The sequence below is a fragment of the Salvelinus sp. IW2-2015 genome, linkage group LG17, assembly GCF_002910315.2.
Source record: "Salvelinus sp. IW2-2015 linkage group LG17, ASM291031v2, whole genome shotgun sequence".
Classification (NCBI taxonomy): Eukaryota; Metazoa; Chordata; class Actinopteri; order Salmoniformes; family Salmonidae; genus Salvelinus; species Salvelinus sp. IW2-2015.
Window position 1 is genome coordinate 20009754 of NC_036857.1, and position 24859 is coordinate 20034612.

The window sequence follows — 24859 nt, forward strand, 5'->3', positions numbered from 1 at the left end:
CTCATTCATGTGAGGAATTAGGTTCACACAGGGATGAAAGTAAGGCGGTATGGTCCGGTACAGAGTCCCTGCAAAATAAATAGTGGGGGTACGCCGTACCGGTAAAACATGAGCCAAAATATCTGGGGGCTATTACACCATTATTAATCATTACTGAATGTCAGAGGCATGATAAATTAGCGAAAGGACTTGAAAACGAGTGATATAGCCTATGCTCTAAAATGCGATGTGGTCAGATGAGAACACAGAAATTTTGCCAAGGCAGAGATGATTGGCCGAAACCAAGACGCGTGTGGACAGCAGTAGACACATACATTCTGGCCTAATGACAATCGCCAAATGTCCTTACACTTTCTGGTGTTTTGTGTAACAGATGTCTCTTTCCATTCACCACTGTTTGGAGGCTGGAAATATGTTGTGAGTGGATGAACGTGCGCGGGTAGCCTAGTAAAGGAGCCTTCTGAAGTGATTGTTTGACAAACAGATGAAAACATCATGACTGGTTGGGTTTATGCCACAATAAAAGGTAATACATTTAAAAAGTTAAATGACAGATCTTTACGACTAGGCCCACAGAGATCCTATTGAATTAATTAATAGGGATTTTATATGTAATTCTATGATTAGTCAAGCGTGTAAACCCATAGGAGGTCCTGTACCGGGAAAAAGTGAATCTATTTTCACCCCAGGGTTTAATCCCCTCATTAAACCAATTAAAAATCATATTCCAAAAATATTTTTTCTTATCAAACCAACATAGTCTTCTGCCTGTATGTTGGCCATCTGTGTTTGCCTCAGTTGGATGTGGTCTTTGTGGTTTGTAAGTTCTATAAAAGTTTCATTAGAACCAGACATATTTTTCACTGTTCTGACAGTTGAGGCTCATCATTAGTCCTCAGCCTCTCCCCATAATGACATTAATTTGGGAAGAGTCCTTAGTGGTGTTTTGCCTCTAATTAAATAGGGCAAGTCATGCATGTAACCGTTTGAGCTCGTTCAACACTTATTAAAGATCTAAAACGAGCCTCAACAGTATTATGTTTGCTCTCAGGATCCAAACATAACGTGCCAGTGTGAAAACAAAAGTAAACACAAACACAAGAAGACAGGCCCTTTCATAATGCCAACACAAAGCTGTCATAGGAATGATGAAGATGCCAGGCAGAACAATGGGCAAACAGTTGGGCTGTGTTATAATGTAACTACAATATTATGACGCTCATAGAACATTTGGAACATCGGAAGGAAGACTGGATGCTTGAGGCTTGTTTGAATAACATAATTCCCATAATACAATATCAGCACAGCGATCTGTGTTCTCTGTACTGTGTTCACAGTGCCAGACAGTGACAGTAACAGATAATGCTTGGGGGCATGCAGAGCATAAGCTGGTTGGATTTAAACTGTGTGTAATCAGTGTTCTTAGCTTCTCAGGTCACCTCAGTGGCGAGCATGTACTTTAATCGCCCCCTGCACAAAAAGCCGCCTGTTCTGTATTTGTACTGCAATTATACTGAATAAAAGCCAGAAAGCAGCTATGCACCTCGTTGTGATTTCCAATGCTATGTGCTCTGATAAGTACCCTTTTGAGCTCTGTGCAAATATCATTTGAATATCAAATTGAGAAGCTGGGAAATGTCCCCAGAACTTGAAAGTCAACAAGGATCATCGGGAGACACTCTACTGCAGTAGCTGACAGTAGCAGTCTGTGTTTGGGGTAAGGATATAATAACCAGTGCTGTGCTCACACCATGCTGGCCTACCTCAGCCTGCCTCCGCCTGGATCACATCACCATCATTAGCTCGATATAATGGCTCCTCTTCATTAGTGAATGAGGGTGGTATTGCAGCAGATACATACTCCTCTTGTTTCTAATTATTTCAAGAACTTGACACTGTATCTTTCATCTGCACAACCTATGTTTTTGTCTTTCTCATCCTCGCTGTTGAGGAATGAGTGTGTTTTTTTCAGATGATTGGATGATGGCGGTAAGAGATTTGATCAAAGTGGGAGGCAGTCTTCAGAAAGATGTGTGGAGAAGATTGCACTGATTTCAGATTGCACTGGTTTCAGAATGCTCTCGTTTCTAATTCAGTTACAGTGATGAAGGGCTCATGGCCAAGTGGTACACCAACTAAGTGCAGGTCACTAGAGCCCCGTTTCCACTGACAATTAAAATTAGTGCCAATTTAGGGTCAAATTTTAGCTGGCTCGAATGGAATTCTCAAATTCTAGCTGGGTCYAAGGAAACCGGGGCCAGCGCAGCCCAGTTTCACAACTGGTGTTAGCTCGATTAGAATGTGGGCTGCTGACGCCGTTACTATGCAATCACCAAACTGATCACTGCTGGATGCTGACACAATATTTAGCTAGCTCATCAGGGCTTGTTGCTGTTAGCTAGCACATGGACAAGCAGTACTGCAGTAGTCAGACATGACACAKATTTCCACCATAGCTAGATCCTGCATTCATTTTTGCACTACACAATAAACTTTTATTAAACAGTCAACCCTCGGTTAGCTGTTTCAGAGTTGAACGTGAGCTAGCTGGAATTTTAGCCGTCCAGGTCATATTGAAAGCTAGCTACTTAGCTACATCATATCAAACCTGTCGTCTGGTTTGCTTGGTTAGCTAGCTAGGTAATAGCCAATGCCATGTCAAGCAAGAATCAAGGTAGTAATTAAGCTAGCTAGCCTGTTATGCTAGCGACAATGCTAACCGTTTAGCTAGCTAGCTAACGTCAGCAGGCTAAATACAGTTCTTCAACATCTTGCTAGCTAGCTAGCAACATTAACAAAGTCAACTGCAGTCACATATTGGCTACCTAGCAACATGACAATTTCTCATTTCTGGATGCAGTAGGAATGCAATTTGAGCTAGCCCACCAAGGCCAGCCCAACCCGGGATGACTTCAAAGTGCCAATGGAAACGGGGCTCTAGGTGAGCTCTAGATAATGACAGTCAGTAGGCTACACAGTCCCTTTTCAATGTCATAACAGGGTCGGGGAGATTTTACTGACCATTTTTACCTCAACATGGACAATTTCAGGTGTTTTACACTTAACTGTAGCACCTTTTTCTTTATTTTAAAAGCAGAAAGTAGGCCAGCTTCTCAGCCCTGGCAGACTAGCTGAGGATAGGACTGTTCCCAGCCGCACATAAGCTATACCCAGTAAACTCTTGGTGAGTCAACTGTTTCCCGTGCCTAGGTCAGGGGATCTGCCTCATCCATATTTTGTTTGATTTGAACAAGCAGTTCGGGTCCCATCCCAACCCTTCTTCTTACTGTTCCTTGCCATGCCTAAGGGTAGTGGCCATAACACACTGCATGCTTGCTATTGTTATCAGAATGCCTCTTTCTTTTTATCCCACTTCCCTCTCCCAGTCTTCGAGCAGCTGAGGCTGGGTAAAGTGTTTACTCAGCACTCTGGAGCAGTAGGCAGGATCCCATCCCTATTGTGCTGTATGAATATTTTATTCCCAGTTTACGTAATGTCGGCCTGGGGATCCGGTTGGGGTTTGAAAGCTCCCTCCCTCCATGGTTGGCCCTGCCTGCTCATGCTCTGTGATGTTCTCATCAGTTGAGCATTTTACTGCAACATAAGCAGGAGCAAAGTGTCCTAGCGCCCAGGCTAACTTGCTGAGGCCTGGTTATGACACTGTAGCGACTGCAATTGATTACCCACTAATGACAAGGCTGGTTTTAATAAGGCATCCAGCTTTGTGATCATGTCTTGGAGATGTCGTCTCTTGCCCTGTGCATGTCAGTTCTTAACTCGGTCTTGTGTAAGCTACTGTATCAGCACTGTAGCTGTCACATGGGCATGAAGGTGGGATCAAGTGCCACTGTTGAGTTGCTGAGACATAACCATATGTTCTCAAAGAAGAATAGGGGCGCTTCGGCCACCTCCACCGAGGTGTACAGTCTGCTAAGGCACAAACCTCTGCCTTCTAAGCAGCAGGGAAGATGTCTTCAGAGAGTAGAGGGGAGGGAGGTGAGAGTAGCTTAGAGGAGAAGACGGGGGAGCCTGTAGTTAGCTGTAAAAGGAGGGTTAACTAGCTGTCTGTTGTGCTGTCTGTGAAGCAGAGAGACTTTGCAGCCCCTGTCTCTTCCCTCATTAGAGACAGAGATTGTAGACCCTCAGACACGGTACCTTCCTCCTCTCAGCATCTCAACATGTTGAGACAGGATTACACAAACCTGGATTAATGCAGGAACCATCATGGGCTGTAAAAACCTTACACAAAAATATATACATTTGGAAAATGTGATGAAAGGATGCCTCTGCTCTGTTTGCAGGATGCTGGGCAGACATGTAAAGGAATCTGAAGAATGCCTGTGCTGTAGAGAATGTGGGGAACCATAATTATTTTCAATGAGATACCTTTGAGAATTAATTTGGCAAAAAAGTAGCTGAGTATTTGGCAAAACTAGACTGAATGAAGATGGCAACTGTGTGAGCTGAAGCACAACTACACAAAAGCTAGTAGCTCTCAGTAGCTACCTCAGTAGCCAGTAGCTCTCTTTATCACTCTTGAGACAGGCCTGCCAAGGTGTGTCCTGTCACCTTCATGGATCCTCAGCATCATTGCTCTGTGGTAATTAAGAATAATTGTTTTTTTCTAAGTGGACTCCTATTCTGCACTAAGTGTAAATTGGTGTAGCCACACGAAATCAGGTCATTCAAGCCAGCCATTCCAGCCCTTTACCCACCCATCCATGCCCAATAAATCCAAGGAGTGAATTCTCTACTCGCATGTGACTTTTAAAATCCCATGCAGGCAAAGCCAACAAGGGAAGAAAAGCAAACGAGCGTCTCAAAATACTTGCAAGAAATTGTTTTCTGCAGGTTAACAGGCCAGTGGTTGTGCAGTGTTACTCAACCAGACTTTTACAGTCGGGAAGACCTGATCCTTGCAGCTGTCTTTTGTAACTGTTCATTGTGGTCGTTCCCTTCCATATAGAGCTCCGGCCATAGCGGAGCCACTGCTTTATTACAGGACTAGTTCAGACTCAAGTCGTTTAGCTGACCCTGGATCCAGCGGTCAAGTCCCAGTACATTCAAGAGGGAAGTGTGCCCAGAAACATGTCCCTTGCCTCTTAGTTTTGCTCTTTTTTCTTAGTTTTGCCAATTCTGTGTGCAAATCCTATGACAGGAAACTGGAACACCAGCTGCTAATCACCATCCATAGTGGTGGAGGGGCACGGTGCGGTGGTCTCCACATGTGCACTGCTCGCTGTGTGGAGACGCTTGGTTTCACTCAAATTAATTTGTGGCATTTAATTACTGTAAGTTTGCAGGTCTGCAGAGTGAATGTTGCATGGTGGGGAGGGGAGGATGTCGAGTTTGTTTTTAAAATGAATGGTAAAAAAAAGTCACTTCCTGAAATGTTGCATGGTGAGGATGTCGAGTTTGTTTTTAAAATGGATGGTAAAAAAAAAATCACTTCCTGAGAGAACTCTGTGGAGACTAACACCATCTGCACTGATTTTAACAGCAGAGGAGATATACATGTATAGTGCTTTGGTAGGAACACAAGACAAGCTACTAGAGGTCGACCGATTATGTTTTTTCAACGCCGATACCGATTATTGGAGGACAAAAAAAGCCGATACCGATTAATCGGTTGATTAAAAGAAGAAAAAAAAAATATATATATATGTATTTATATATACTGTGGGGAGAACAAGTATTTGATACACTGCCGATTTTGCAGGTTTTCCTACTTACAAAGCATGTAGAGGTCTGTAATTTTTATCATACTTCAACTGTGAGAGACAGAATTAAAACAAAAATCCAGAAAATCACATTGTATGATTTTTAAGTAATTAATGTGCATTTTATTGCATGACATAGTATTTGATACATCAGAAAAAGAACTTAAGATTTGGTACAGAAACTTTTGTTTGCAATTACAGAGATCATACGTTTCCTGTAGTTCTTGACCAGGTTTGCACACACTGCAGCAGGGATTTTGGCCCACTCCTCCATACAGACCTTCTCCGATCCTTCAGGTTTCGGGGCTGTCGCTGGGCAATAACGGCTTTCAGCTCCCTCCAAAGATTTTCTATTGGGTTCAAGTCTGGAGACTGGCTAGGCCATCCAGGACCTTGAGATGCTTCTTACGGAGCACTCCTTAGTTGCCCTGGCTGTGTGTTTCGGGTCCTTTGTCATGCTGGAAGACCAGCCACAACCCATCTTCAATGCTCTTACTGAGGGAAGGAGGTGTTGCCAAGATCTCGCGATGCATGGCCCATCCATCCTCCCTCAAGGGTGCAGCCGTCCTGTCCCCTTTGCAGAAAAGCATCCAAAGAATAATGTTTCCACCTCCATGCTTCACGGTTGGGATGGTGTTCTTGGGGTTGTACTCATCCTTCTTCTTCCTCCAACACACGCGAGTGGAGTTTTGTTTATTTTGTCTCATCAGACCACATGACCTTCTCCCATTCCTCCTCTGGATCATCTAGATGGTCATTGGCAAACTTTAGACGGGCCTGGACATGCGCTGGCTTGAGCAGGGGGACTTGCGTGCGCTGCAGGATTTTAATCCATGACGACGTAGTGTGTTACTAATGGTTTTCTTTGAGACTGTGGTCCCAGCTCTCTTCAGGTCATTGACCAGGTCCTGCCGTGTAGTTCTGGGCTGATCCCTCACCTTCCTCATGATCATTGATGCCCCATGAGGTGAGATCTTGCCCCAGACCGAGGGTGATTGACCGTCATCTTGAACTTCTTCCATTTTCTAATAATTGCTCCAACAGTTGTTGCCTTCTCACCAAGCTGCTTGCCTATTGTCCTGTAGCCCATCCAGCCTTGTGCAGGTCTACAATTTTATCTGATGTCCTTACACAGCTCTCTGGTCTTGCGCATTGTGGAGAGGTTGGAGTCTGTTTGATTGAGTGTGTGGACAGGTGTATTTTATACAGGTAACGAGTTCAAACAGGTGCAGTTAATACAGGTAATGAGTGGAGAACAGGAGGGCTTCTTAAAGAAAAACTAACAGGTCTGTGAGAGCTGAAATTCTTACGTTTGGTAGGTGATCAATACTTATGTCATGCAATAAAATGCAAATTAATTACTTAAAAATCATACAATGTGATTTTCTGGATTTTTGTTTTAGATTCCGTCTCTCACAGTTGAAGTGTACCTATGTAAAAATGACAGACCTCTACATGCTTTGTAGTAGGAAAACCTGCAAAATCGGCAGTGTATCAAATACTTGTTCTCCCCACTATATATATATCATACACACACACACAAATGTTTGTAATAATGACAATTGCAACAATACTGAATGAACAATGAGCACGTTTATTTTAACTTAATATAATACATAAATAAAATCAATTTAGTCTCAAATAACATGAGAACATATGTTAAAACGAACCACCAGCTTTCATGGGTCTTCAATATTCCCAGTTAAGAAGTGCTGGGTTGTAGTGCATATAGCAGAGCTTGTCTGCATGGTCCTCTGTCAGTCTGCTCCTCCGCGAAACACAGACCTTATTTGAAGTAGATCAAGACATTCTCTATGGAAGACATGAACGGTAAAATAACGAGGAACCTTTCAAGTTCAGCCGCAAGTTATTACAGGAATTATAACGCGTCGACTATTTCTCTCTAAACCATATACCTTTGACTAATCCGGAAACTATCACCTCGAAAACAAAATGTTTATTCCGTTCCATTTTTATCTAATGGGTGGCATCCATGAGTCTAAATATTCCTGTTACATTGCACAACCTTCAATGTTATGTCATAATTACGTAAAATTCGGGCAAATTATTTCGCAAAGAGCAGGCGGCCAACTGTTGCATATACCCTGACTCTGTGTGCAATGAACGCAAGAGAATGACACAATTTCACCTGGTTAATATTGCCTGCTAACCTGGATTTCTTTTAGCTAAATATGCAGGTTTAAAAATATATACTTGTGTATTGATTTTAAGAAAGGCATTGATGTTTATGGTTAAGTACACATTGGAGCAATGACAGTCATTGATTGATTGTTTTTTATAAGATAAGGTTATGCTAGCTAGCAATTTACCTTAGCTTACTGCATTCGCGTAACATGCAGGTTCCTCTTGGAGTGCAATGTAATCAGGTGTTAGAGCATTGGACTAGTTAACTGTAAGGTTGCAAGATTGGATCCCCCGAGCTGACAAGGTTAAAGATCCCTGAACGAGGCAGGTGCAAATCGGCGCCTGCAAAAATCGCGGGATTTTTCGCTTGTTATGAAAACTTGAAATCGGCCCCGATTAATCGGCCATTCCGATTAATCGGTCGACCTCTACAAGCTACACCTGTGATAACAGCTCCAATGTTCTGACCCTCTGCATAGTAATTTGACATTGTGTATTCTCAAGGCATGATAGCATAAATACCTTTTTCTCTAACGCAGTAGTCATACAACATAAGTAATGTTCAACACTGTGTGTTTATCAAGTATCCTCTTACCCTTCCCCCTGTGAAAAGAGGGGATTGTTTTGGAGAAAATCCAGTGTTACAATCATGCTGCTAATTTAATGTTGGCATTTTCTCCAATTACTGTACATCACTTCTTCAGCACTCCTTAAATTTGTGACACTGTAAATTGTCAGTAAGTCTTTTGATTTTGGTCTACATTTACAAACTGTCCATATGCTTACTTGCAATTGTAAGTCCTCAAAACCATTGATGTCATCTTATGTCCTGTGAACTTGTCTCATAGATGCCACTACAGCATTCCCCCTGTCTCGAAATCTAATACTAAGCCCATGCGTTCCAGATATTCATCTTTAAACAACCACATCTCCAAAACAGAACCCAAGCAGCAAATCCATGGTATCGCACAGTTTCCTCAAACATAACTCAGGATTAGTCGCTTGCAGCTGTCTCCCCCTGGAAAATCTACCCATCAACCAAATAACATTCTGTGACCTACTGTCTGAAGATGTATGCAATGCATGTAGATTTGTAGTTGTAAAAATGGATGAGTGGTCACAAGAGAGACAGACTACACAGTTGTTAGTAGGTGAAATATATTAGAATTAATGTGATCGATGGAGGCATGACAGTTATTGATTCTGGGAGTAGTGAAATTTGATGGAGAAGTGACAAGTGGGACGTCGCAGTGATGGTATATATCAGCAAATATGTTGTGACAAATGGACATACTCTCTGTTTTTATCCCTACACACTATTGAACATTGCCTGAATGATGACAGTAAAAACATAACCACTAAGAAATGTAAATGCACTGCAATGTTAGCGTAATGATAGTCAAGTCTGCTCAATTCCCTCCTGTGCCATGCCATATCCTCTACCTGGCCTGAAGCAGTGACAGAGCTACAGTAAGAAGGTTGGACATCATCCAGTCAATGTGCACGTCAGACAACATGGTAGCTAGCTTCTATGAGTCATCTACCCTCCATCACACAGAGGAATTCACTCTCTCTTCTCTGAGGCAGTCACGATGCTCCATTACAAATGACCATTTGAACGTTAGACAACTAGGACAAAACATATTCATTCAGAAGTGTGAAGACGTATTTATTGCATTAGTGACCTTCAGCAGCACTTAATTTGCTTTATTGTTGAATATAGTTTCAGAAATGTTGAAACAAAATGATGAGATACATGTATAGTAACAGTATGAAATGTCCATGGTTTTGATGTAATGCCCTCTTTCTGATATTACATCYTACTAGAGAACAATGTCAGGACAGAACAAATAAAAGGGCATAAACAATAAGACACCCACCCGTTAAAACATTTGTACACACCAACATTAGCAGATAGACAGAGATGGATCAATTCTCATTTAGTGGTTAATTATCTCTTTCCAGACCTCCCTCAGTCAGTAAAATAGACTAAGTCTGTAATAAATCTCTACACAGAACACAGGGTTTATGTTGTACACCTCTGCCAGTTTTATTATTTGTTCCGTAAAATCATTAAACAGTCAAGCAAGCTGTGAAGACCCCCTCCCGTACAAACACAACACACCTCTTAGATTGCACTCCTGTTCAGGTATTTAACCTGAGGCAGGGAACTGTTGTGACAACATACTCTGTTTCCTGGAATTGTACCCTCGTCTTTTTCCCGCTGTTGAAAGGCAATGTTTGAAGTTACACAATGGAAGGAAAGTTGGTCCATATTGGTATTGATTTCACACAAGTTTGAGGTGCTGACATTTAAATGAAGATAAATGTACTAACAGCCTATGTACCAAAAACAAACACTATCTCACCTGGGCTGTTGCAGACAATAGTTGGGAAGTCTGGAAAAAAATCWGATTGTATTATCAATGTCCCTGCCTAGGATGCCATCATACTCACTGTGTTGGTCGAGGATCCATTCTTGCAAGAGCACCAGTTCAGTATGGTAGCTTATGGTAAACACTGCAACACAAAGCATAAACAGCTAGGAAATAACTGCGTATATAAATTTGTTTTGGTTGTATGTAGTTGTAGTTATTGAAGCAGACCACAGCACTTGCCCAGCTAGAGGGTTTGTGGTCAAGCGTTTCCTACCTGACTGGGCCTGAAAAGATGCTAAACATTTCTTGGAGGCTGCTAGGTCATGTGTGAAATCTTGTTCCTAAGAAAACCTGTTTTGTGTCTTTTCAGTGTTGACCCTGCGGCGGTGTGGCATGTCCTGTGGTGGTTTATCTTAGTCAGGACTACTGTATTCCCTGTACTTCTAATTGACTCACATACACCAATAGTTAAATCTGATCTGACAGTTCTGTCTGCACTCTATGGCTGGGTCTGAAATGGCAACCTATTCCACATATAGTGCAACAGTTTTGACCAGAGCCCTATTCAGACGCGTCCTATGAGATGGGTAATTGTGAATAAAGGGTCTCCAGGTACATCCAGAGATAGTGTTGAAAGCATACTGTATGTGCATTAGTAGAAATGGTTATGTACAGATTGACTCTCTGCCACGTGAGAACTGTCTGTACATCAATGCCACAACTACCTCAATCATAATGGAGTTAATTTCAGGGCAGCTCTGTCCCCTCAGAGATAGCCTGCTACAATAAACAGATCGTTTTACGTTTGAGGCGATCGATCACACCTTTACTTTCCCCTCCAGATCTACTACACTGAACCCCTCTTTTCTCTGCTTACTGATCCTCTGCTCCAGGCCTTTAGAGGTAGGTGAAGTGAGTGCAGTGTGGCCAGCTGGATGGCTGGATGACCCTAGGAGTCCTAGGGTCATCCTCAAGGACACTGCAGCTCCTCAGCCCTGATTTTAGTGATTTAATATGCCAGGCTTACATGTTGACCTGAAGGTCTCTTTCCCTCCAGCTCTCTTCTCATCTCTCCTCTCTATAGACCAAGGCATGCTCTACAGGCTCAGAGCCATGAAAGCACAGCCCAGTGTCATTGGCATCTGTCCTAAACACAGCTACTGATGAGATATAATTGCAATGCCAAGCAAGGGTCAGTTTAATCATTTCAGGTTTGTGTAAATCAGGTAGGTAGTTTACAGGTGTTCTTTAGATGGCAACCTCTTGTCTTCTGTTTGACCCCAGATTTACTCCTACAGTATGTATTTTAATTGGCAGAGTCTAGAGCACATCAGATCAAGCCAAATGTTCTCATTGACCTCTGCTAGAGCTTGGCTGTAAGTTCAGTGCTTGACATTGCAGAAAGAAAAGACCAGACACCCCAAAGAAGCAATGTACTTTTAATCTAATAATTTCCAAAGTCAAACAGTCTTATTAAAAAGCTTGCGCAAAGTATGACATTCACACTCAACAACCCTTAAATTAAGTTTTATTAATGAGAGATCAATTGCTACTACGCCACTGCTTTTAAACTTGCTCATATTTTGTGTTTCTAGAAATAAACAAGAAATTAGTGCCACTTGACTTATTTGGATGAGATGAGTTCTAAGAACAACTTGAGGATGGGAGAAATCCCTCTGATCAGATAAATTATTATCTGAATGTCAAGGGGATTTTGTGATAATTGTGTGAGTTTCTGTGGAAATAACCAAGGGAGTCAATTTGCAGAGAAATATGAAAATACACAATATATCTCTGAAAGACGTAGCTTACAATATGGTAAGTTATTGCTACTTAAATGAAAGCAGTTTCCAATAATGGATTGTACTTGTAGGTAAAGGTCAATAGTATTTGCAGTATGTCATAGAATGTTATTAAACAAAACCAAGCGACAATGAACAGAGTGAATCGGTGCGTCTAATAGCATTATAGAAGTAGAGGATGCCATTTGAGGAGGACACTGAAAATGAACAATCAGATGCTCGCAAGCGATGTTATAACATCTGGTGAAACAATTCGGATTTGAATTGAGGTAGCAATGTGTGTTTATTTAATGTGACTCTCACAGAGAAATTGCTGTCTTCATTATGCAGTGTATGTGGACCATTTAGAAACTGATTATCTGACATGAATGCAGTAACATACAGCAGAGATCAGAGTCACAGGGCAAACATCAGAGGCGTTGTTATGATCCATTTTAAATGGCACTTTAAAACCAGATTGAAGAGTTTTTAAGCATTCAGTGATGTTTGCAAAGTGGGACYCTGTACTGTTGCCCTTCTGGCTCTTTTCAAGTGTTAAACTGGCCATTAGGTTACTGTTGAAAAATGGTTGGAGGCAAATAGAGAAATCTTTCACCCATAACACTTGCTCATGTGGCATTTCYTGCAACCGTAGGCTAACTCATTTAAACATATTATGGAGCTTAGGAGAACTGCTGGCGAATGCATGAAGGATGTATACTGTACAAAAATATAAATGCAACATGCAAAAATGTCTAAGATTTTGCTGAGTTACAGTTCATATAAGGAAATATGTCAATTTAAATAAATTCATTAGGCCTTAATCTATGGATTTCACCCATTGGGGAGCCAGGCCTAGCCAATCAGAATGAGTTTTTCCACACAATAGMGCTTTATTACAGAAATACGCCTCATTCCGCTATTTTGTGTTTTTTTGCATTGATCTTAACTTTTTCTTGTAGATAACGTTTCCACCATCGTTTCCTGTGACTGAAAATAAGTTCTGGATATGAGAACAGCAATCACTGACCTCGATTTGAATGGAGATTTCTACTTCAACGGGATATAAGTGGGGAGGCAGGTAGCCTAGTGGTTAGTTGGGCCAGTAACCGAAATTTTGCTGGATCGAATCCCCGAGCTGACAAGGTAGAAATCTGTCGTTCTGTCCCTGAGAAAGGCATAAATAACCCACTGTTCCCTGTGCACTGAAGACATGGATGTTGATTAAGGCAGCCCCCGCACCTCTCTGATTCAGAGGGGTTGGGTTAAATGTGGAAGACACATTTCAGTTGTACACCTGGATAGGTATCTATTCTCACGCCGGACCAGGCCCTAATCCTGGAAACTTGGAAAAGCTGAAGGCAGTGTAAGAGAGGCTGATGTGTGGGCACCATGGCGAAATTAAGTCGGCGAGTACAGTACATGAACCGTCTCTACCCTCCGTTCTATTAGCGAATGTACAATCACTGGAGAACAAAATGGACGAGCTCCATTCGAGGTGTGTCTCATTCTTAACCGCAGCTGGTGCTCAATCCCTAATATTAAGGAAGTCTTAAGTTTCTGCTCACCTGAGTTAGAATACTTCATGATAAGCTGTAGACCATACTATTTACCAAGGGAGTTTTCATCTATATTTTTGTAGCTGTCTATTTACCACCAGAAACCGATGTTTGCACTAAGACCGCACTCAACAAGCTGTATAGGGCCATAAGCAAACAAGAAAATACTCATCCAGAGGCAGCTCTCCTAGTGGTCAGTGATTTTAATGCAGGGACACTGAAATCCATCTTAACTAATTTCTACCAACTAGTGGCGAAAACTCTAGATCACCTTTACTGTCCCACGCCCTCCATTTGGCAAATCAGACCATAACTCTATCCTCCTGATTCCTGCTTAAAAGGAATTACTCAAACAGTAACTACCAACGATGCTCTGAATATGGAAGTGCTCCTATGAAGCGGATACTAAGCTACAGGACTGTTTCGCTAGCAAAGACTAGAATATGTTCCGGAAATATGTTTGAGTAAACTTCCAAGATGGCGTAGTAGTCGGATGTATATTTTGTCTTGTCCCTTGTAAACATCGTTTTTCCTTCTTTTTTTTTCATATAGATTTTAATATCACTTTCCATCCACGGACTGAATATACTCTCCTATACTTAAGAACCAGAACTCCCATCAAAAGCTAGCCGGCTAACTGGCTACTAGCTAACCGCAGCCCGCTAGCTATCTAGAGCACTTCGGACTGTTAGCTTAAGAGGCCCATCGGACAAATTCTTTGGCCACTATACCTAGTTTGCCAATTGGCCTGGTTAACCACACGGAGCCCTGCTGATCCGTCTTCCGAACCGGAACCCCAACAGAAGCTAGCAAGCTAACTAGCTACTAGCTAGTAGTCAGCTAGTCACTGATAGCGGTCATCAGCTACCTCTAGCACGGACAACTTTCACCAGTCTGCACAGCGCGACTCAAACCAGAGCAAATCGGACTTATTTTTCTCCATATCTCCGGATCCCTTCCGCAAGCTCTGAACCTTTTTCTTTTTTCTTCACCTGGATAATTTCTGCTAGCTAGCTGCTATCCGAGTGGCCACTCCTGACAAACGTCTCTGTCTCGAAGCAAGAACCAATTAGCCTGGATCTAGCCTTGCCAGGCCCATCTGCTATGCCCATCTCCCGGCTAGCCAATAGAGGTCCATCAGCCACTCCCTGGGCTACAATACCTATTTTGCCAACCGGCCCCGARCCATCACGACTGGACCACCGACGTGATCTATCTGATGGGTTTTCTCAACTGGCTCTGCCGTCGCGRCGTCCGCCTGAATGCCAATCCGTTAGCCTGTTAGCCGCGGCCTGCTAGCTGTCCAGAGCACATCAGACTGTTAGCTTAAGAGGACCATCGGACAATTTCTTTGACAACCATACCTATTTTGCCAATTGGCCTGGTTTACCACACAGAGCCCTGCTGATCTGTCTGCCGACGTAATAACACGAGGGGGCCACAACAGACTTTCGTCCGTCGCGACGTCCCTCCAAAGCCCTTTCTGCTAGCTTGCTAGCCCCGGCCCGCTAACTGCCTGAAGCCACTCACTGGACTCCTATGATTCACTCGGCTACACATGCCTCTCGCTAACGTCAATACGCCTTGTCCATTGCTGTTTTGGTTAGTAATTATTGCCTTATTTCACTGTAGAGCCTCTAGCCCTGCTCAATACGCCTTATCTAACACTTTGATTACACCTACCACACATGCGATGACATCACCTGGTTTAAATGATATTTCTAGAGACAATATCTCTTTCATCGTCACTCTATGCACAGGTTTACCCCCACTGTATTCACATCCTGCCATACCTTTGTCTGTACATTATGTCTACTCTACCATGCCCAGAAATCTGCTCCTTTTACTCTCTGTTCTGAATGTACTAGGCGACCAGTTCTTTTAGCCTTTAGCCGTACCCTTATCCTACTCATCCTCTGGTGATGTGGAGGTTAATCCAGGCCCTGCAGTGCCTAGCTCCACTCCCATTCCCCAGGCGTTATCATTTGTTGACTTCTGTGACCGTAAAAGCCTTGGTTTCATGCATGTTAACATTAGAAGCCTCCTCCCCAAGTTTGTTTTATTCACTGCTCTAGCACACTCTGCCAACCCGGATGTCCTAGCCGTGTCTGAATCCTAGCTCAGGAAGACGATCAAAAACCCTGAAATTTCCATCCCTAACTATAACATTTTCCGACAAGATAGAACTGCCAAAGGGGGCGGTGTTGCAATCTACTGCAGAGATAGCCTGCAGAGTTCTGTCTTACTATCCAGGTCTGTACCCAAACAATTCGAGCTTCTACTTTTAAAAATCCACCTTTCCAGAAACAAGTCTCTCACCGTTGCCGCCTGCTATAGACCACCCTCTGCCCCCAGCTGTGCCCTGGACACAATATGTGAACTGATTGCCCCCCATCTATCTTCAGAGCGCATGCTGCTAGGTGACCTAAACTGGGACATGCTTAAAACCTCTACGGACCCCCCCTCCCGGATCCGGGATCATCCTCATCAGAAAAGCTGACTAGCATAGCCTAGCCTAGCGCCACAGGGATATCATATAATATAATTTCATGAAATCACAAGTCCAATACAGCAAATGAAAGATAAACATCTTGTGAATCCAGCCAATATTTCTGATTTTTTTWAAGTGTTTTACAGCGAAAACACAACATATATTTATGTTAGCTCACCACAATAGCCCAAAACACAACGCCATTTTTTCACCGCAAAGATAGCTTTCGCAAAACCCACAAATAGAGATAAAAATAATCACTAACCTTTGAACAACTTCATCAGATGACAGTCTTATAACATCATGTTATACAATACATTTATGTTTTGTTTCGAAAATGTGCATATTTATAGCTACAAATCCTGGTTTTACATTGTGAACATGGCGCAAAAATGCTCCAAATTGTCCGGAGAAATTTTGGAGAGTCACGTAATCTAACAGAAAAACTCATCATAAACTTTGCTGAAAAATACATTTTGGGACAAATAATAAAGATACACTGGTTCTTAATGCAACGCTGTGTTAGATTTAAAAAAAATAACTTTAGTAAAAAGCACAGCATACAATAATCTGAGACAGCGCTCAGCCATTCTCCGCCATGTTGGAGTCCACATATTCAACAAAAATACGAAATAACATCATAAATATTCTCTTACTTTGATGAACTTTCATCAGAATGCAGTGCCAGGAGTCCTAGTTCCACAATAAATCTTGTTTTGTTTTAGAATGTCCATTTCTTCTGTCTAATTAGCAACTTTGGCTAGCATAATGGTGCTCACGTGTCATGAACGTTTGGCCATGGAACGAAAATTCCAAAAGTCATAAATAAAAGTCGAATAAACTGGTCAAACTCAGTTGAAAATCCATCTTTATGATGTTTTTCTCATATGTATCCAATAACGTCCCAGACGGAGCATTTCTTCGTGTCTACCTAACGCATTGCAGAAAATGATATGGTGCTCCCAGGTGCACAGCAAAATACTGCCAATATGGCTGACCTGTCACTCCAAAAGCTCTCATTCGGTCCCACATCAGGCTAGACACCTCATTCAACGTTCTACTGCCTCTTGACATCTAGTGGAAGGCGTATGAAGTTCATACATATCCATAAATACAAGGCAATTGAATAGGCGAGGCCTGTCACGGAGACCCATTTCAGAATTTTCACTTCCTGTTTGGAACTTTGCCTGCCAAATGAGTTCTGTTTTACTCACAGATATAATTCAAACAGTTTTAGAAACTTCAGAGTGTTTTCTATCCAATAGTAATAATAATATCCATATCATATGATCTAGAACAGAGTACGAGGCCGTTTAATTTGGGCACTATTTTTTCCCAAAGTGGAAATGGCGCCCCCTATTTCCAAGAGGTTTTAACACCCCGGCCATCCTACAATCTAAGCTTGATGCCCTCAATCTCACACAAATGATCAATGAACCCACCAGGTACAACCCCAAATCCGTAAACACGGGCACCCTCATAGATATCATCCTAACCAACTTGCTCTCCAAATACACCTTCGCTGTTTTCAACCAAGATCCCCACTGTCAAACGCTCCCTAAAACACTTCAGCGAGCAGGCCTTTCTAATTGACCTGGCCCGGGTATCCTGGAAGGATATTGACCTCATCCCGTCAGTAGAGGATGCCTGGTCTTTCTTTAAAAGTGGCTTCCTCACCATCTTAAATAAGCATGCCCCTTTCAAATTTTTTTGAACCAGGAACAGATATAGTCCTCGGTTCTCTCCAGACCTGACTGCCCTTGACCAGCACAAAAACATCCTGAGGCGTTCTGCATTAGCATCGAATAGCCCCATGATATGCAACTTTCAGGGAAGGTAGGAACCAATATACACAGGCAGTTAGGAAAGCTAAGGCCAGCTTTTTCAAGCAGAAATTTCATCCTGTAGCACAATCTCAAAAAYGTTCTGGGACACTGTAAAGTCAATGGAGAATAAGAGAACATCCTCCCAGCTGCCCAACCTGGACCCTATTCCCAAAATMTTCTGCCGAAATTGTTGCAACCCCTATCACTAGCCTGTTCAACCTTTCTTTCGTATCGTCTGAGATTCCCAAAGATTGGAATGCTGCCACGGTAAACCCCTTCCTCAAAGGGGGAGACCCTCTAGACCCAAACTGCTACAGACCTATATCTATCCTACCCTGCCTTTCTAAGGTCTTCGAAAGCCTAGTTAACAAACATATTTACATTTACATTTAAGTCATTTAGCAGACGCTCTTATCCAGAGCGACTTACAAATTGGTGCATTCACCTTATGATATCCAGTGGAACAACCACTTTACAATAGTGCATCTAACTCTTCTAACTCTCTATATTCCCGACCATTTAGAATCCCACTGTACCTTCTCTGCTATGTAATCTGGTTTCAGAGCTGGTCACATGGGTGCACCTCAGCCACGCTCAAGGTCATAAATGATATCATAACCGCCATCGATAAGAGACATTACTGTGCAGCCGCATTCATTGACCTGGACAAGGCTTTCGACTCTGTCAATCACCACATTCTTATTGACAGACTCAACAGCCTTGGTTTCTCAAATGATTGCCTCGCCTGGTTCACCAACTACTTCTCTGATAGAGTTCAGTGTGTCAAATCGGAGGGCCTGTTGTCCGGATCTCTGGCAGTCTCTATGGGGGTGCCACAGGGTTAAATTCTCGGGCCGACTCTCTTCTCTGTATACATCAATGATGTCGCTCTTGCTGCTGGTGATTCTCTGATKCACCTCTACGCAGACGACACCACTCTGTATACTTCTTTCCCTTCTTTGGACACTGTGTTAACTAACCTCCAGATGAGTTTCAATGCCATACAACTCTCCTTTCGTGGCCTCCAACTGCTCTTAAATGCATGTAAAACTAAATTCATGCTCTTCAACCGATCACTGCCCGCACCTGCCCGCGCGTCCAGCATCACTACTCTGGACGGTTCTGACTTAGAATACGTGGACAACTACAAATACCTAGGTGTCTGGTTAGACTGTAAACTCTCCTTCCAGACTCACCAGTTACAACACTAACTCCAAATCCAAAAATGAAATCTAGAGGTGGCTTCCTTTTTCGCAAAAAGCATCCTTCACTCATGCTGCCAAAACATACCCTCGTAAAACTGACCATCCTACCAATCCTCGACTTCGGCGATTGTATTATAAAATAGCCTCCAACACTCTACTCAGCAAATTGGATGCAGTCTATCACAGTGCCATCCGTTTTGTCCAAAGCCCCATATTAACCCACCACTGTGACCTGTATGCTCTTGTTGGCTGGCCTGGCTTCATATTCGTCGCCCAAACCACTGGCTCCAGGTCATCTACAAGTCTCTGCTAGGTAAAGCCCCACCTTATCTCGCTCATTGGTCACATAGCAGCACCCACTCGTGCATGCGCTCCAGCAGGTACAGTGGGGAGAACAAGTTTTGATACACTGCCGATTTTTGCAGGTTTTCCTACTTACAAAGCATGTAGAGGTCTGTCATTTTTATCATAGGTAACATTCAACTGTGAGAGACGGAATCTAAAACAAAAATCCAGAAAATACATTGTATGATTTTTAAGTAATTAATTTGCTATTATTGCATGACAATAAGTATTTGATACATCAGAAAAGCAGAATTAATATTTGGTACAGAAACCTTTGTTTGCAATTACAGAGATCATACGTTCTCTGGAGTTCTTGACCCAGGTTTGCACACCACTGCAGCAGGGATTTTGTCCACCCTCCATACAGACCTTCTCCAGATCCTTCAGGTTTCGGGGCTGTCGCTGGCAATACGGACTTTCAGCGCCCTCCAAAGATTTTCTATTGGGTTCAGGTCTGGAGACTGGCTAGGCCACTCCAGACCCTGGATGCTTCTTAGGAGCCACTCCTTAGTTTTCCCTGGCTGTGTGTTTCGGGTCGTTGTCATGCTGGAAGACCCAGCCACGACCCATCTTCGAATGCTCTTACTGAGGGAAGGAGGTTGTTGGCCAAGATCTCGCGATACATGGCCCCATCCATCCTCCCTCAATACGGTGCAGTCGCCTGTCCCCTTGCAGAAAAGCCATCCCAAAGAATGATGTTTCCACCTCCATGCTTCACGGTTGGGATGGTGTTCTTGGGGTTGTACTCATCCTTCTTCTTCCTCCAAACACGTCGAGTGGAGTTTAGACCAAAAAGCTCAATTTTTGTCTCATCAGACCACATAGATCTTCTCCCATTCTTCTCTGCGATCATCCAGATGGTCATTGGCAACTTCAGACGTGCCTGGACATGCCCTGGCTTGAGCAGGAGGACTTGCGTGCGCTGCAGTATTTTAATCCATGACGGCATAGTGTGTTCTAATGGTTTTCTTTGAGACTGTGGTCCCAGCTCTCTTCAGGTCATTGACCAGGTCCTGCCGTGTAGTTCTGGGCTGATCCCCACCTTCTTCATGATATTGATGACCACAGAGGTGAGATCTTGCATGGACCCCAGACCGAGATGATTGACGTCATCTTGAACTTCTTCCATTTTCTAATAATTGCGCCAACAGTTGTTGCCTCTACCAAGCTGCTTGCCTATTGTCCTGTAGCCCATCCCAGCCTGTTGCAGGTCTACATTTTATCCCTGATGTCCTTACACAGCTCTCTGGTCTTGGCCATTGTGGAGAGGTTGGAGTCTGTTTGATTGAGTGTGTGGACAGGTGTCTTTTATACAGGTAACGAGTTCAAACAGGTGCAGTTAATACAGGTAATGAGTGGAGAACAGGAGGGCTTCTTAAAGAAAACTAACGGTTGTGAGAGCCGGAATTCTTACTGGTTGGAAGGTGATCAAATACTTATGTCTTGCAATAAAATGCWAATTAATTACTTAAAAATCATCCAATGTGATTTTCTGGATTTTTGTTTTAGATTCCGTCTCTCACAGTTGAAGTGTACCTATGATAAAAATTACAGACCTCTACATGCTTTGTAAGTAGGAAAACCTGCAAAATCGGCAGTGTATCAAATACTTGTTCTCCCCACTGTATATCTCACTGGTCACCCCCAAAGCCAATTCCTCCTTTGGCCTTTGGCCTTTCCTTCCAGTTCTCTGCTGCCAATGACTGGAACGAACTGCAATAATCACTGAAGCTGGATACTCATAACTCCCTCACTAGCTTTAAGCACCAGCTGTCAGAGTAGCTCACAGATCACTGCACCTGTACATAGCCCATCTGTAAACAGCCCATCCAACTACCTCATCCCCATACTGTATTTAWTTATCTTGCTCCATTGCACCCCAGTATCTCTACTTGCACATTCGTCTTCTGCACATCTACCATTCCAGTGTTTAATTGCTATATTGTAATTTACTTTGCCACCATGGCCTATTTATTGCCTTACCTCCCTTATCTTACCTCCTTTGCACTCACTGTATATATACTTTTTGTTTTCTGTTTTCTACTGTGTTATTGACTGTATGTTTTGTTTCTTTCATGTGTAACTCTGTGTTGTTGTATGTGTCGAACTGCTCTGCTTTATCTTGGCCAGGTCGCAATTGTAAATGAGAACGTGTTCWCAACTAGCCTACCTGGTTAAATAAAGGTGAAATATAAAAAATTTATCCGATGGCATTGAGCAATTTACCACATCAGTCATCGGCTTCATTAATAAGTGCATCTACGATGTTGTCCCCACAATGACCATATGTACATATCGAAACCAGAAGCAATGGATTACAGGCAACATCTGCACTGGGCTAAATACCAGAGCTGCAGCTAATCCGGATGCTTATAAGAAATCCCACTTTGACCTTCGACGATCCAACAGTCAAAACATAAATTCAGGACTAAGATTGAATCATACTACACTGGCTTTGACACTCGACGGATGTAGCTGAGCTAGCAAACTATCTCTGATTACAAAGGGAGACCTAGCCGCGAGCTGCCCAGTGACGCGAGCGTACAGACGAGCTAAATGCCTTTTATGCTCGCTTCGAGGCAGGCAACACTGAACCATGCATGAGAGCACCAGCTGTTCCAGACGACGGTGTAATCACGGTCTCAGTAGCCGACGTGAGTAAGACCTTTAAACAGGTTAACATTCATAAGGCCGCAGGGCCAGACGGATTACCAGGATGTGTACTCAGAGCATGCACTGACCAACTGGCAAGTGTCTTCACTGACATTTTCAAGCTATCCCTGACCCAGTCTGTAATACCTGCACTATTGTTGAAAAGTTTGGGGTCACTTAGAAATGTCCTTGTTTTTGAAAGAAAAGCATATTTTTTGTCCATTAAAATAACATCAAATTGATCAGAAATACAGTGTAGACATTGTTAATGTTGTAAATGACTATTGTAGCTGGAAACAGCAGAGTTTTTCTGGAATATACAGAGGCCCATTATCAGCAACCATCACTCCTGTGTTCCAATGGAACGTTGTGTTAGCTAATCCAAGTTTATAATTTTAAAAGGCTAATTGATCATTAGAAAACCCTTTTGTAATTATGTTAGCACAGCTTAAAACTTTTGTGCTGATTAAAGAAGCAAGAAAACTGGCCTTCAGACCAGTTGAGTATCTGGAGCATCAGCATTTTTGGGTTCGATTTCTTCTGAAACTCATCAGTCTATTCTTGTTCTGAGAAATGAAGGCTATTCCATGCGAGAAATTGCCAAGAAACTGAAGATCTCGTACAACTCTGTGGTCCTACTCCCTTCACAGAACAGCGCAAACTGGCCCTAACCAAAATAGAAAGAGGAGTGGGAGGCCCCGATGCACAACTGAGCATGAGGACAAGTACATTAGAGTGTCTAGTTTGAGAAACAGACGCCTCACAAGTCCTCAACTGGCAGCTTCATTAAATAGTACCTGCAAAACACCAGTTTCAACGTCAACAGTGAAGAGGCGACTCCAGGATGGTGGCCTTCTAGACAGAGTTCCTCTGTCCAGTGTCTGTGTTCTTTTACCCATCTTAATATTTTATTTTTATTGGCCAGTCTGCGATATGGCTTTTTCTTTGCAACTCTGCCTAGAAGGCCAACATCCCGGAGTCGCCTCTTCACTGTCAATATACACACAATACCCCATAATGACAAAGTGAAAACAAGTTTTAGAAAATTTTTGCAAATGTATTCCAAATAAAAAACGGAAATATCTTATTTACATAAGAATTCAGATATTTTGCTATGAGACTCGGAATTTGAGTTCACCTGTGGTAAATTCAATTGATTGGACATGATTTAGAAAGGCACACACCTGTCTATATAAGGTCCCACAACTGACAGTGCATGTCAGAGCAAACACCAAGCCATGAGGTCGAAGGAATAGTCCGTAGAGCTCCGAGACAGGATTGTGTTGAGGCAAGGATCTGGGGAAGGGTAACAAAAAGTGTATGCAGCATTGAAGATCCCCAAGAAAACAGTGGCCTTCATCATTCTTAAATTGAAGAAGTTTGGTACCACCCAGACTCTTCCTAGAGCTGGCCGCCCGGGCCGATAGTCACTCTGACAGACCTCCAGAGTTCCTCTGTGTAGATGGGAGAACCTTCCAGAAGGACAACCATCTCTGCAGCGCTCCACCATTCAGGTCTTTATGGTAGAGTGGCCAGACGGAAGCCACTCCTCAGTAAAAGGTACATGCCTAGCGTCACATCTGGAGGAAACCTGGCACCATCCCTACGGTGAAGCGCGGTGGTGGCAGCATCATGCTGTGGGGATGTTTATTAGCGGCAGGGACTGGGAGACTAGTCAGGATCGAGGGAAAGATGAACGGAGCAAAGTACAGCGAGATCCTTGATGAAAACCTGCTCCAGAGCGCACAGAACCTCAGACTGGGGCAAAAGTTCACCTTCCAACAGGACAACAACCCTATGCACACAGCCCTGAAAATGCAGGAGTGGCTTCGGGACAATTCTCTGAATGTCCTTGAGTGGCCCAGTCAGAGCCCGGACTTGGAGAGACCTGAAAATAGCTGTGCAGCGATGCTCCCCATCCAACCTGACAGAGCTTGAGGTGATCTGCAGAGAAGAATGGGAGAAATTCCCCAAATACTGGTGTGCCAAGCTTGTAGCGTCATACCCAAAAAGACTCGAGACTGTAATCGCTGCCCAAGGGGCTTTAATAAAATACTGAGGAAAGGGTCTGAATACTTATGTAAATGTGATATATTTCAGACCTAAGTACAGGCAAAATCCTAGAGGAAACCCTGGTTCAGTCTGCTTTCCAACAGAGGACAAATTCATCTTTCAGCTGGACAATAACCTAAAACACAAGGCCAAATGTACTTTGGAGTTGCTTACCAAGACAACAAGCTCTTACCTTGAAATCACAGCTGTAATCGCTGCCAAAGGTGATTCTAACATGTATTGACTCAGGGTTATGAATAATTATGTAAATTAGATATTCCGTTATTTCATTTTTAATACATTTGCAAAAATTTCGCAAAACATGTTTTCACTTTGTCATTATGTGGTTTTGTGTGTTGGTAGGTGAAAAACAATTATAAAGGTTATCAATTTTGAATTTGGGCTGTCATACAACAAAATGTGGAATAAGTCAAAGGGTATAAATACTTTCTGAAGGCATTGTACAATAATTGGATTGAACTCAGTAAAACAATAAGTGGGTTGGGCGGTATCCAGATTTTCATACCTTCCCTGTACCATACTGGGGTATATGGTATTACCAGAAGTGCACGCCAGGGGTGCTATTGCTTTCCAAAAGTAAAAAATAAATAAAGCATACCACACTCATTGCATATAAAACTGTAAAACCGTTGATCTTGAAGACCATAAGAAATTGCTTTAAAAAAGATATATAATAATTGCAGC

The 24859-nt window shown here is 42.8% G+C and overlaps 1 protein-coding gene across 1 annotated transcript in view; it reads left to right on the forward strand.

The window, feature by feature from the left end:
• LOC111977225 (metabotropic glutamate receptor 4-like) overlaps positions 1 to 24859 on the forward strand; it is a 309721-nt gene that overhangs the window by 78681 nt on the left and 206181 nt on the right. The window lies entirely within an intron of this gene.